The sequence below is a fragment of the Episyrphus balteatus genome, chromosome 1, assembly GCF_945859705.1.
Source record: "Episyrphus balteatus chromosome 1, idEpiBalt1.1, whole genome shotgun sequence".
Taxonomy (NCBI): Eukaryota; Metazoa; Arthropoda; class Insecta; order Diptera; family Syrphidae; genus Episyrphus; species Episyrphus balteatus.
This window is the reverse complement of record NC_079134.1, coordinates 49,592,705-49,607,899: the sequence shown is the minus strand read 5'-3', so window position 1 is coordinate 49,607,899 and position 15,195 is coordinate 49,592,705.

Sequence of the window (15,195 nt, the reverse complement as noted above, 5' to 3'; positions counted from 1 at the left end):
GAAAAGAATGGATATCTACATTCAATTTCGGAAAAATTAGTTTTGCTTGCAAATGGTTTAAGTGAGTATTGTTTTAAGAATTTAAATACTTTTATTTTAACTTGAAGTTTCTTTCACAGACCTTAGACCGCCACTAAAAACTTCTTTAAGAAATAGACTTAATTTAAAATATACTACTACTCTCTTAAAAGCTTGCAGCGCAGTGAAAAGAAACTAATTTAAATGCTATTTATTCAAATAAAAGGAAGAAAAAATGTCTCACGAAAATGTCTGATGTTAGCGGTCGATCAACAGAACAACCAAAGGAAAATTTGCCTCCCATTTGCAGATTGCAGTTGAAATATGTGCATTACACTAGAAACTAGGAAGTTCGAGGCCAAACTTATAATCGAGGTGAAAAGCAACATTTTTCTGTATGCCAAGAACAATCCAAAATATAGCAACAAATCGAGGAAGCAGGCATATCCTCAATTTTGTGGAAGTCAGGTAAAGTTAAAATAATTGGAATACATTATAAAAACAAAAAATAATTTCAATACCTTACCTTTTGAATGAAGCAATTTTTGTTAAGACTCTAGATAAGAATTCCTCATGTTTTAAATTCTTATCTACAAAGATGCAAGTATAAAGCATTGAACAAAAAAAAAATAAATCGTGCATATTCGATGGCCCTGAAATCAAACGGTTAAATAAGGATACTAATATTGTTGAATCTATGAATAAAAAAGAGCCAGAAGCGTTGATGTCATTTGTGTCAGTTGTCGAAAATATTCTTGGCAACAATGAGGCTTCAAATTATAAGGATTTAGTTCAGAGCAAACCATTCGAACCAATTTCCTAAAAACTTGGGAGACTTGAGTGAAGAGCAAGGTAAACGATTTCACCAGGATATAAGGACAATGGAAGAACGATGTCAGGGCAATGATACGATACTGCTGGAATGTGCTAGAAAAAGTCCGAAAATAATACTGCCGATCAAGCAAAAATCAGCGGTATCTCTGCGCCGGCATCTCTATTTACGTTATCTCGTCGCAGGTCGATATGCATTGAATTTAATACATTTAATCGACCATGTCTATTGCATTCATACACTATTCATTTAAAGTTAGAAGTATACATTTTATGTTGATTCGAAATAATAATATTATTATATTATAATATTCTAGCCCACTTGCGCTCTTGCTTAAGGCTCGATTTTTCAGACGGCGCACAGTGTGTCGAGCCCATGCAAAAGTTTATCATAAATACTTGCAGCTAAGTTTTTGGAGTTTTAATATCTTTTTTTGTGTTTTTATGACAGGAATAGAAAAAAAAATTACAAATTATCAAATTAAACAACGTATTACTTTTTTTTTAGTATAATTTATGAAATTAACATTTATTGAAGAAGCCACTTGTGAGCAAAATTAATTTTTTTTTTATATATAAACAAAAATATACTTTTCGTAAGGTTTTTGGTGTGCTGAACTCGAATCCGAAGTCAGAAAAATTCTATCATATCACGTTTTTGAAATATTCCCGTTAGAAAATCTGAAATGTCGTTTTTTAACAGTTTTTGAGGTTATGTTCTTGAACGTGGTGATTTATTTTAAATAAATTTGTGACAGTTTCTAAAAGAACTAAATGTTTTCTTTTAAAGCCCGTTTAAATTTTTTCAATATCTTTTTTCTACTTTCAGAAATCTTAAGTTGAAGTCAACTTGTTTTGTTTATCTTCTCTATACAAAAAAATCGTATGTTTATTTGCGTTTCATAGCAAATCTCGAATAGTTTTTTGTCAATCGCTTTCAAACTTTGAAATAACGTTTTATTTGCATTTTCGTAAATTCTTATATCGGCGAGGTTGTTTAATACGCTATAATACACAGTAGAGCGTGGCCGGGTCAAGTAATTACATTAAAAATTTAGTATGCAGAAAAATATAATTTTTTTCTTGTTGAAAACAATATTTAAAATATTTTTAATTACATAAACGGTTTTTTCATTTTCGTGATCCTCTAGAAGATGTTTCTCAAAAAATGAATTATTTTGAGTACCTACTTGACTCGTAGCACATAAATGTGAATATCTCTGGTAATCGCAAACAGAAGCAGACGAAACTTTGCCAATATTAAGTATAGGCCTAAGGCAAAATAATATAAAAAAATTATCGATATGATTTTATATGTTTTTTTTTTTAAATTAAGTTTAAAAATTAATTTTTTTTTTTTTTGGCCATTTATCAAAGAAATTTTAATAACTCATATATAATATTATAAATTTAATTTTTTTTTGTTATACGTTTTACAACAACACTCAAAAAAACAAAATAACATTAACAACATTTTTCAAACAATTACCAAACGTGAAATATACACTCTCAAAGATTCCCATAAATTCCTCAAAATATTTTCGATTTCCGAGGTACTCATGTTTCGGAGCTTATTTTGAATACATAACCTGGGTTATTTTCTAAGATAAATATGTTTTCATATGAGTTGACACTTCTAAATTATATTTTAATAGCAAAAATATTAATTTTTAACAAAAAAAAAATTGATTTATCATAAGGAGACGACACACTGTGCGGCGGTCTAATTGCGATTCTCTGATGAACATTCACCAATATATACACCACATTTATTGTAAATGCAAGGTTGTGTTCGATAATGAAAACACAGTGGGAACCATGTGCCATTATACATTTGTATTCCGCATGTACCACTGCCATTTAGACAGTCGAAAAAACACTTTTTGCAGTTAAATTTGAAGCTGCCTATTTTCAAGCTTTCTTGAAGACAGTTGGGAAAGTTCCAGTTTTTAAGATACAAATGAGAGAAATCTTTTACCGGTCAGTGATTTTAGGAACTGATATTACTAATCTTTGAAGATGTTCATTGATGGCTCCTATTGTTTGGAGCAAGCAATTTCTTACGATAGTTTTGCCCATTAAAAATAGGAAGAACAATTGAACACAGCTTGCTCGTGTAGCTGGGAAATTAAAAAGATGGAATGTTCTACAATTTTCTTATTTCAGCGCCAAAACAAGCTTTTTTTTAGCTATTGAGGTCACGCCCGCCAGTACAAACTAAAAGAAATGAAATTGCTTTCGACTCATTCGAAAGTATTCAAAAAACTTTATGGGGAAGATTTCCAGCCGATGAAAGAGGGAAAAAACTCTCCTTTTTGCTTTTCGGAATCGTTAAAAATTGTAGACTTGGAATTTTAAAATAATGTAATTGTATTTTAAGGATACCTTGAATCCAGGACCAATTATTCAAACATTTATTAGACAAAGGCATAATTTAATTACAGAATACACCCATTATATATACAACATAAAAACATATTTAACCAAAATAATCTTATTTAATGAGTGGTATTTCAATGCCATGAGTTGATATTATTGGATCTTATACTTATCAGTCATTTCCATGTTAGCATAGAACAAAATCATCAATTAATTAAAACCAAGTCCTTACCAGAAACCACACCAGTGTGTGTATGTGTGTGTGCTGTCAACTAATAATCCGTCACTCAAAATCTGAAAGCAACACTTCAACAAGACGCATTTGAATATTAGTGACTCTCTCCCTCCCCCTATTCACAGAAACGAGAACCACAGCTAGACTAATCCATCAAACATCATTTGAAAACTTAACGTAATAAACTCATACTGAACCGCACCACCCTCTCATACCAATAAACAGACTTTCAAAATGGTGTTGCTCATTAAGTATCCTCGAATGAAATTGGTATACATATATCGTACTCGTATATCTCTACTCTGACTCTGACTGAGTAATGTGTATTTATTTTTTCTCCTCAATATCGTAGGTGCTGTTCGAAGAATTAGCAACTGCACTACTGCACCATCATTAGTGCCAGCATCATCCTGGTCCTTACCATCATCGTCACAATCATCATCATCACCATCATCGTCGTCGTCGTCCTTGCCATCAGCATGATGGGTCCTTATCATTTCAACAGAGAGCGCCAGATGCAACTATAACGCCACGACGGTGGTGGTGGCGACGACGACGGCGACGATGGCACCATTGCCGTCCCCCAGTATTAGCATCAGGAGCAGTATTAGCAGGATCAACATGACAGCTGATACGAACGAAATGTTTAATTACCTAACCTCAGATTGCACTCAACTCCATATGAAAAGTTGTTAACTCTTCCACTCGTCTATATGAGTGAAGAGTATTTTCTATGTTTTTTTGTTTTTTTTGTTTTGTTTGTTATACGTCCTTTCCTTCGTCCTCTCCGCAGTGTTTTATTTTTTTCAATTTTACTGCTCAACATCAATCCAACTAGCTACGTTTGCTAATAGCCCACATATACACATAAAGCAGCCGAGGTAGCTTTCGAAAAAGAGAGCACTAAGTTGGCCCATATGAACAACTTCCATTATGGCAATCCGCCTTATATCCCTTCACAATGATACATGAAACTGACAGGGTTACCTAAGGGAGTCTATGAGTGTCAAATTGGCAATTTTATATAGAATTAAATTCGTGTCAAAGCCCTGGACAATAAATATGAGTAAGTGGCGATTTTCGCTGTCATTTAACATTTTAGAGTTCCAACAACATTTCCTGATCAATTCTGGAGGTGGAATAAATCGCTTTTAAGTCAGTAGAAAATGTTATTTTTTTGTAAAGATAGCTTCCGGTACATTTTTTTTCGTTCAAATTGGGCAAAAATTCAACGGGCTCTAATAACTTCTTTCCAGAGGAGTCTATGACTTCAATTACACTTTTAAGCTCTAAGACTATCATCCCTTGAAATTTGGGAACTTGTTCAATAGGATTTCAATAAACAAAATCAAACAAACCAAGAACAAAAGGCAAAAAACAAAATTGACTTGCTCGTCTCCTGTGATAGCAAATATCACTTTATCGTTTTCATCCAGAAGGTCTTTGGATGTTGCTCCACCTCCAACCGTCTTTTTCATGCGATCTATTATCATCTAAAATGTTTATTAGAAAAATTGAATAAACTGTTAGCTAAAATGAAAACAAATGTTACCAAGGAAGTTCGCCGCCAATTCTGCCAGGTCGTTCTCTTAAATTTGTCGACATCGCTGTCTGCAGGGACAAGTCTAAAGCTTGTTGCCATTCCTGCAAATTTTTCCCACTTTCTTGAATATCGTTTTTAGTGTTGATCGAACCCATAAATTTTACGAAAAGAATACCTTTTTTTGTTAGTATTTCTTGTAAAACAAGTACATAGCTCCTAATCCTTGTCCGACTGAAAATAAAAGAAAATTAATGCGAAAAAAGTCAATTAATTTTATATTATTAAATTTGAGTATAGGAACTGCTTACAGATAGTTAAGTATGTATGTATGTGTTATTATTCTTTATTCTCAAAATATAAACTTTAAACTCATTTTTTGTATTTTCTTTTTAAAGAACTTATTTTTGCGCCACTACTTACATCGGAAATTTTTGCTGTTTGAAATGTATGAAGAATTTACTGTTATTTGTATCAAAACCATGTATGACAAAAGTCTTTCATCTTCAAGGAAATCCTCGTTTATTATAACTGTATTCCTCCCGGTTGCCATTCGCGCAGCTCTCTTGTGGCTAATGATCTTTCGAGCTGAATTCTTCATGCGGTTCCTATACTTGTTTTTTAGAAATCTGTTAAGCCCCGCACCTTTCATATTGGCTTGAAAATCTAACCATGCATCCTTTGCTATTTAATTGTTTTACTCCGTGCGTCGTTAGCTTGTCACCAATGTGCTTGGAACAATTTGGCTAGCATTTCTTTTTCCGTCTTTTATATATCACAAATCGCCATCAAAATCACTATCAAAGTGACCTTTTCAGTAAAATCAATTCTATATTTTATGGGCTATAGGTTTTTTCTTACCTTATTTTCCTAGTCGACGTTTCAGGTGGTACGATAACTAAGACGGTAAAAAAAAATAACGGAGTTTTGTAGAACAGTCAAATACAAGCAATTTTTACTATGGGAGGGGGGTCTATCTCCCCCCGTTTAGGAAGGAGGGGCAATTTTCTAAAAAAAAAACTAAAAGTGATAAAACAAATATTTAAAAACCAGAATTATGCACTTAATTTTATATTTTAAATCGAGTTATTTCAATCAATAGTTTTTGAAATATTCGAATTTAAAGTCAAAAATTGTGAAAAAAAGCTTTAAAAAATACACTGAATACAATTTTTGTTAAGACTGTGGATTTCAATAAAAAATTGATTGACACAGTAAACTGCCTCAATTGATTCCTGATCATATACAGAAAACCATATGTTTTTGAGAAAATTAAGAAACACGAAAACTACTTTTTTCAGATCTTTTATTTTTGACTGTTTTCGAGAAATTTGGCATTACAGTGCCACCATTAAAATTATCTTGGATATTATTTTACACATAGAGAAAGCTGAGAGCTTTGTGTATCTACGAAAAACACTAAAAACAAAGTACCTTGCCTGGCCCTCTCGCGGGTTCACAGGATTTTAACTTTACTTTTGGATCCTCTGTTCCGCTCACGCAACTTTGTTGCTCAGCTTAGGGGGTATGTAAAGTCGTCAGACTGGCGCCAATTGAAACAGTTTTCTAGATAAAATCTCAGTAATCTAAATGATAAAAAAGTTCATATCACATACATAGTGTAATGCATAGTAGAAAATTCAAATTACAGAGACACTACTGTATTATTTTCTCTTACAACTAATTTCGATACTTTTTTATACATATTATGTTTGTATCATACGTACATACATATAATGCAGTTAACGAAGTAATGTAAACGAAACATGCATTCTTAAATCATAATAAAAGAAAACAAAATATCTGGTGCATGAAGGGCACTCTTGGTTAAACCTTTGACTTGACAAAGTGTTCTTTTGAATAAACAATGGCAGCCATACATCCTCAAATGTACCCAAAACTTGAAAAATTTTTCAATTTATTGTTCTTTTGATGATCTTGTTTCGAAAAAGTGAAAAAACCTTGGCTTTTTTTAGAAGAATTTGGACTAGTGCCATCGAAAATTTCAACTCCCTCATCTTGTTGCAACATACTCATGAAAGTTAAAAACTACAAACACAACAAACTTGGCTGGGTTTTGAGGTGCTCTTCAAAAAGCAAAAAAGTGAAAGGCGAAAAATCTCGTCAAAAAGCCATCAACCCATCTATTGGGACGTTTCTCCATGGGCCGCAATGTCGGCTAGAGGTACGAGAAGTGCATTACCAACCAGATGACAATTGTGGTTCTGAGCCTCTGCTGTAAAGAGGATAAGGTTGGCTTATTTGTCAAGGCCAACTCTGAATCTAAAGCTGATTTGTATCCTTATATTCACAAATATGGGAATCCCAGGACCAGCCACATCTGCACAGATAGCGCTCGGCTATTCCTCGGCTCAACAGTCCACAAAACTACCAACCATAGCAAAGGTGAATATGTTGCCGAGGATGATCAATCAAATACGATCAACGATTTAGAGAACCAAAAATAAGCTGTTGAAAAAAAAATATTTTATGCCGAGGGACTAATAAATCATCTTCATCAATACATGGCACTTTTTTTCTATCTCAAATATTTCCTAGAAAAGATCAATAAAGATGATTTGGGCTCACAAATAATCGAGTTTTTGATGGATGTTAAAATAGTATATCCAGGCATAGTTGATGGAGCTGCACGTGGGGGATTACATCTCAAAGACTTCGATCCACCCAACGTTGAAAGTGAGCATCTGGAAAATGTAATTGAACCAAAACAACCCAGATTGCTTAAAATCAATGAAGAGCTCGACGAACTTTACGAACTTGACGTCGAGGGAAACGAACCTACAGACGATGACATTACTGACGAATTAATTTTAATTTTCAGTTCTTTTTTTTGCAAATTGCCCTCTCTCCTAAACGGGGGGAAATAGGCCCCCCAAGGTATAAAAGTTATTTTTTTTATATTCACATTTATTTTTCTGATAGTCTAAATGACGATTGAAAAATCAGGGCTAAATCTAATTTGATTTGCATTACCTAATAAAATGAAAGTCACATAGTAGAAGCAACAACTTTTATAATCTTACTTTTTTTTTAAATTAAAATGTTCTTGAAAAATTTGCTGTCTTTTTGCATTTTTCTAAAAAAAAATTAAAAACCAAAATTTACCAACATTTAAGAAGTGTTCCTTTATTTCGCAAAGAATCAAATTGCCTTTATTTATATAAATAGTTAAATAAGTTTTTTTGCTCTTACCTGTAAGAATTTTTGTTGTTTTTCTTTTTTCTTCCGCATTTTATATTCCTTGCAGTTTTTGAATAGTTACTTACATAATGTACATATATTTAAAAGAAAAGAATCTATTATTAAAATTGGTAGGTTGTGCTTCGCGATGAATACTTAGTATTTAAGTACAGCTGTTGTTCGAAATTTTGACTTTTCAAACGAATTCTGGAGCAATAATTTTTTGGTGTTCATGTCGAGAAATTTTATATTTTTTCTCAGTCAAGAAACGACACTGTATGACAGCCTTTAAAGTTCAAACCAGTAACTTTATTGACGTTATCAACTGCCAAAACTCATAAGAGTGGCGATTCATCGCAATTGCAGAAAAAAGTGTTCAAGTTTGAAGATTATAATTGTCTTAGGTTTTAGTTGTTAAATGGCTTTTAAAATGCTTACAAGGTCTTAAAGTGAACATTTAGGAGGAAAAGGAAGAAACGTATCAGTAACCCCACTCAGGAAGGATCCAAACCGAACCTGAACCATTGATCATTCACCAATCAATCGCCACAGTTTTTCACAAGCGGACACAGTTTTAGTAGTTCTAATAAATTTTCAAAAGGTAACCCTGGTCATATTTACCCACCGTCTACCTGCTGAACCTCTCCCGAATCTGCCGGGAGACGTATTAGCACGACATCAACCACGGCGACGACAGACCCGACCCGACCACGACGGATGATGACTACACGATGAGTTCTTTTTGCCCCATAATACTACAATTCGTTGCCTTCTCCATCTCTATCTGCTATCTCCCATTTCCATTCCCACAGATCCCAACCCCCATTCGGAATGGACGAACCGCTTGGAACGAGTGATTTTTCATTTCAACTAATGTCCAATTACACTAATGCATAAAAGCTTTTTCACATATCCCTCCAACTCGTCAATTTATACTAATGAACGTGAATTTTTAGCTCAGCTTAGGAAAGATGGAAGTATGAGTAAGTAAGGGCAGACAACGATTCACCCATCTCCATCACACGAGGATGATGATGATGATGACGACGATGATGATGCGAGCAGAACGAATGTGCCCTGAGAGCGTCCTCATAAAATCAAAAATCAAAAAAAAAAAAAAAAAAAAAAAAAAAAAAATAGGAAGAATCCAAAATAAAGTTCTCTTCGTTGTCATTGGTGATGTTCGGGATGGACCAAAACTACGAACAACGACTACATACGACGACGGACGAACGGACCAAAGTCTAAAATGATTTCTGGTGGTCGCCAATGCACTGAGCGCACACACGGTTGTTTTTTGGAGCAAAGTTCAATTGTAGGTAGAAGTACCGATATCCTCTTCATCTGCTGGGAGTATACTCTGATACATATAGTCAAATGTACTTATATATTACCAATGATTCAATATTTGAAGTTTGTACTTCAGTTTTAATGCCGACCATTAGGATGAAGGAGTTAAATGAATCGATGCGATGATGATGGCTAAGTGATTTTGACTTCATTCCCTGTTTGTCAAATGTCTGTGTCACACATGGAATTTCTGTGAGAGCTGTTATTGCTTTGTGGAGGAATATCTCATTGATTTTTTTTTTCAGCTTGACCATAGAAAAAGTGTGTTAGGGTATAAGTTAATCTGTTTTCGGTGCGAAAATCAAACTCAAATTCAGAGAACTTTTTTAATTAATTATCCTATTGAATTGCTGAATGTTTCAGCTATGTTATATTTATAGATATGTGCACTTATACATAAATTTGTTATGGTTGATTCGTAATGAACTATGTATGTACATTATTTTGGATTATAGAAAATTTTTCTTCACAGGTCTCCTAAATAGACTGACATTAGATGAGAAGATGTAATTTTTTTTAAGTCATATTTTTGAACTCTTGGCATTAAATCCGCATCCATTGCTTAAGAGTATTGTGAAATCCCTTCTGGCAAGATTGCTTCCGGAAATTAATATGAAAATGCTCGCAATTTCCATATCACGAGTCCTGTAACCATCGTTATTATTTCCAGTGTCTTACCGGAGTTTGTCCACATCTAACCCTAGCTCGGATCAGAAGTGGTTTTGAACATACTTCTTTTCTTCCTTATTCTTATGACATATGTAAAAAATGTGGTGTTCCTCCACAGAAATAGAATGTTTCTTTATTTGTCCAATATAAAAGATTGTTTTACTTTTTTCCGCATTGAATCGAACTCAAACATATAGCTCGCAGTTTTAATTTCTTGCGAGAAAATCTCCTCCGTAGAGCTCGCATTGACGAACGAACCGGAATATGAGTGAGAAATTTAACTAATTTGATATCAAAAAATTTATTTAAAGTCTTGTCGTTGAAATCGATTTTTTTTACGACTTTCAAGAAAGTCTTTTAATAGCTCAAACATTTGGTTTGATTTGGTCTCTAATTTAACAGCTAGGCTAAAAGACTAGTATATAACTCTAACATTTATCATTTTTTTTTATCAAATTGATGCTACTTACTTTGATCCTTTTTCCTGTCAAGTAGTTGCTTCAGATTACGGCATTACATATTTCTATAGCATGAGATTCATTCTTCGACTACGACGAAGACGATGTTGATGAAGGGGAAGAAGAAAAATCGAGGAGAATGGAACTGTAACTGCAAGTTGTCGCTTGTCGTTAAATTGTCCCGTGCAACATTACCTGTTGCATCATTTTCATTATTTTGAGGTTGATGCTTTTTTTTATTACAAATTTAAAACAAATTAATTTATTCATTTTTAACCAATTAATATTATAAAACAATATCTTAAGTCCTACCTATCCGCTATCCATTTTGTTTAGTATTAAAAAGATTGCCGTTCACAAAACCGAGCGTTCAAAAAAAGAAATGTTTAGCAAAAATGTAGAAAGAACAAAAAGACACCACCTTGTTACTTACATAACATATCATCTTGTCTCTTTTAAAAAAAGGGTTTGCTTGCAGATGAGATTTTTTGCAAGGAGAGCGCTAGATGGGCATTTTTGATGAGTGCATTTAGAAAACGATTTGATGATTGAAAAAAATTTCATTAATTTTTTTTGTTTCTTCAACAAAAGCTTCTAATAATTATTACTCCAAATTGTGAACTCCTTTCCTCAGCTTCACCCTTCACTTGATTTCTGCTAGATTTTTTCATCGATCTCCAATATTCTTTTTCTTGCAACTGGCCCTGGATTTGGAGAGAAAAAAGGAGAAGTACGTTCTGTATAATAATTATATACTTTATACTTGACATGGGCTCCCCAAAATGTATCGAGACAAATAAATATCCTCACAACTTTACTTGTGTTGGTATGTCCGTATTCCGGCTTTGGGTGATCAACAATTTAGCCAAGTTTTTCCTTTAATTCCCTATGAATTCGCTTTTTATTTTCTTTAACGGCAACTTCTGTTGTTTGGCTTGTTCTCCACTCTTAGATTGGAAGTTTATATGCAACATGCAAAATACATTCAAAAATTCGAAAATGTAAGACCGAAATACCAAAAATGATAAATAATATTACTCCGATACAGGCAATAATTGAAATATTTTGTCTAAGATGTTTGTTGAGCTCTTTACATGTAGGTACCGTTGCATTCATAACATTTTATGGAAGATTTTGTGTCAGATCAGGTTTTGTAAAGCTTTCCATTAATCATTCATTATATCATGTTCATGTTTTACAAGGCAACTTTTTGGGTATTGATTCGTTTTCTTTTTTTATTGAATTAGACTCTAAAACGTTTCTTTTTTATTTTTCCACTAGTGTGATCGAATACATTTGCACGGATATCTCAGCACTAGTTTCTGATATTTTTATTTCAAAAGGGTATTAGAAGGGCATATATTCTTAAAATGTTGTACTGGTGCCTCGAAAAATTGTTCGACTGCCCTCCACACTTGAAAATCAAATTATCGATTTTGTGGTCCCCAAAAATGACATGTAATTTTGTGTATAAATCTCATTCTGACTGCGACCCTCTGGACGGTCCTGAGTAACAAACTTATTGCATAAATAATTTGTTGTAAGTTCTGTATTGTATTGTAATCTTCATTTCGTCCAGAGTGTATGTAAGTATCCTTCGAATGCTGCCGATATCTCTTGGAATGGCAAAACGTAAGGACAATTTTTTTCTCGAACTATACCCATCCTAGGAATTCTGAATCTTTCTATAAAATATGGATCTTCCGAATTGAGGTGATTTCTTTCTTGAAATATGCGATTTCCAAGCTTGCTAAACCCTCTGCGCTATGCCACGATGTAGCGCTGATTAAAATGCTAAACTGTTTCATAAGTTTTTGTTGAAGAATTTTTTATAGGAATCTAAACCTTTAGACCAGTTTCATCAAGGTTAACTATATAAATAGGTAGTTGGAAGATCGTATAAAGGCGTTGGCAAAATTAATAAATATCATGTTAACACATTTCCGGCTAACGTTGCGTTTTCGCAACGTCATGTTTGAAGACTTCTGGAACATAACTGATTATATTTTGAAATAAACTAAAAAAAGATTTGGAAAGATAGTCAAATTATCTATTTGCCTTTTTTTGGATTTTTTTGTAAAAAAGTTTTTTCGGGCTTTTTTGGGGCTATGAAAATTCGAGTTTTTGTAAATTTTGAGGTAAAATTTTTGAACTTTTGAAAAATATAGTCAAAATTATAATTTTTCTAAAAGTCTCAACTACAGGTAAATAAGGGTTAAAATTATATTCTAAAATAGTGCTGAAGTAATTTATTTGAGTTGCCTGCTTGTCAGGTAAGATGAAAGCATTACGTTGCGTTTTCGCAACTCTCGCCGAAAGGGGTATCAAAATTTTTGAAATAATTTTTTTTTTACATGGAGTATGAATAAATTTTATTTGAGTATTTTTATGAAGAAATGAACCAAATAAAGATACACTGGGTAATGAAAGATTGTTGAAAATAAAATAACAAAATTTGTAATAAGTTATACATTATATTTGGTAATTTAATGCTTTCAAAGAATGGGATTTTGTGCGGTATTCGTCGAAGTATTTTTGATGAATCGGGATATAACATTTCTTGGAGGAAAAGCAGTTTGGCTAGAACACTTACAACGTAGAAATGGAGCACTTCATTGGGATTTCTTTCCGTTTGGATATTTGGTTCATTGTTTGTTTCTGATAGCAACAGGGAATCTACAACAGATATTCTAAATTCTAGTTTTGGCATTGGTGTTTCCTTACCAAACTTTTTGCAAATGCCATATATTTTCAATACTCCGATAATTTGCTTGTAGCGTTATCATATAAATCAATTCCACCCATCGTTATGATGTTTTCACGAATTGAATTAGGCATTGGAATGTTGACAAGTTTTCCCTTTATTCGATCAAACCGTTTTGCCTGATTGATTGGTAGATCCATCAAATGATTTGATAAGACTGTTACAATTGTTGTTCCAGCGAACAGGTGCAATTTCATTTTCGTTATCGAATGCAAAATCAATGAAACCATGGCTTTTTCTCATTTGTTCGAGTTCGGTCAACTCTGATTTACCACTTCTATTCTCACGAACTATGAATGTTAATACAACACAAGAGTTGGTTTTTTGCTCTGCATTAAGAATAAATCAAATTACCTGTTAGAAGGACGGTATTCTAGTTTGTGAGACTTAGAAAAAGTTGATTGTTGGCGGGTGCTGATTTGGTTTATCGATTTTTGAAACGAATCAATGAGAGAAGTTATCACTAGGTAATTGCACTACGATAAGAATTCAATGAAGTAGTCACTTTTATCATTTTTTTGACAACGTCAAACATGCTGTCTTCAAAACGATGTCGCAAGTGTTCCAGACAATACGTTTTTTCCTGCAAGAAATGTAATATCTCGATTCATATCCAAAATGCTTCAATGAGTACCACACAAAAAACTTTTCTTAGTAAGCATAAAATATCAAAATATAATGTATAACTTATTACAAATTTTGTTATTTTATTTTCAACAACCTTTCATTACCCAGTGTATCTTGCAAAATAGCAGCCAAACTGCAAGTATGGAAACATACGAAACTTAAACGTATCTTTATTTGGTTAATTTCTTCATAAAAATACTCAAATAAAATTGATTCATACTCCATGTAAAATAGATTGCACGACTGGGGTCGCACGTACTTGCTCTTATGGTAAAAGTTACTCTAATGTTAAAGTTTAAAATTTGATATTTTCACGGAATTTCGTTAGTGGTGCAAAAAAAATAAAATCTGTTTTTATAAATAATTAAATGCCGTTTTAAATGATCTTTTACAAAAAACTAAGTATGCCATTTTATTTCTAGTATAAAAAGGAATTTTCAGAAAAAAATTTTCGAAAATCGTTAGAGCCGTTTTTTAAAAAAATAATTTTTTATATATAAAAATTTTCTAACATTTTTCAAAAAAAAAGTTGATATGCAATTTTGAATAAATAATTAATTTACACATAAAAACAAAATTTCAAAATTTTTCACCAACTCGTTTCCAAAAAATTTTGAAATATTTTTTAAAAATCCAAAAATGTGTTTTTTGAAAAATTAAAAATTTTTTTAAATAATGATTGTTTAAATGTTTCTGTATTAAAAATTTGGTCGAAATTTGTTTTGTCGTTTTTGAGAAATTCATAAATCCAAAAAACCGTTCTATGGCAGGTACCGTTAATAACGGTACAAAAAATATTTTTTTTATTATCAAAGGAGGCTCTTATCTGTAACAGTAAGCAGAAAAATTTTAATCAAAATCGTTAGAGCCGTTTTTGAAATAAATCAACTTTTCTGTTTCCGTTATATGACAGGTACCGTTAGTTTTCGTCCTAAAAAAAAAACTTCAATTTCTCCTATAGGGAATCACCCAAAACTGTTAACTACCAAGTTTGAAGAAAATCGCTTCAGTAGTTTAGGCTGTAGCTCAAGGTTCTTACAGACAGACAGACAGACAGACAGAATTGCCGGACCCACTTTTTTGGCATTCTCCATCATCGTAATGTCATGTAAAATTGTTATCT